This window comes from Ursus maritimus, unplaced genomic scaffold (assembly GCF_017311325.1).
Source record: "Ursus maritimus isolate PB19 unplaced genomic scaffold, ASM1731132v1 scaffold_15, whole genome shotgun sequence".
In the NCBI taxonomy this organism is placed as follows: domain Eukaryota; kingdom Metazoa; phylum Chordata; class Mammalia; order Carnivora; family Ursidae; genus Ursus; species Ursus maritimus.
Window position 1 is genome coordinate 7,372,345 of NW_024423897.1, and position 647 is coordinate 7,372,991.

A 647-nucleotide genomic window follows, 5' to 3' on the forward strand; every position below is an offset into this window, starting at 1 on the left:
TTCAACATGCCTAGGAGATGAATCTTGCCTGATCTAAGCCAATCGTGGCAATTCTGTTCTTTGCTTATTCAAGTTTTTCCAGCTTCCCTTGCAACTAAATTGGCAATGACCAATGAGATGTGAAGAGTTAATCTGTAGCTTCTGAAAAAGTTCCAGTCTGTTAATTTTCTTGACCTTCCCCTGAATTCAGGTTTGTTATATTCCCCATGTCCCCTTTTGCTAAAAAAGAAAGAGGTTAAATTGAGGAGTCAGACACACATAAATATGAATCTTGGTTTTCTTTGTGAGCAATTCAGGGCAAGATACTTACTTCACCGAAGCCTCAGTTTTGTCGCTTGCTGAACAGGGATAAGTGTTACAAAAGAACAATGGAATGAAGACCATATGGGACAGTGAAGGCGTGTGAAGTGCCTGGGGTCTACAGCCGAGCTCAATAAATGGGACTCCTTATCAGAGTAAAATGGATGAAAACATATCCCAGCCAACCCAATAAACACTCTCACTAAAGTACACAACAAACCTTCATACTCCATGACCCCACTAAGTAGTTGTGGCTTAAATGGTCAGCAGAAATTAGCATATTAATGAAAAGTATGTTTTTCTTTCCAGAGGCCCAGTTGTTAGGGAAAAAAAACACATTACGTAGA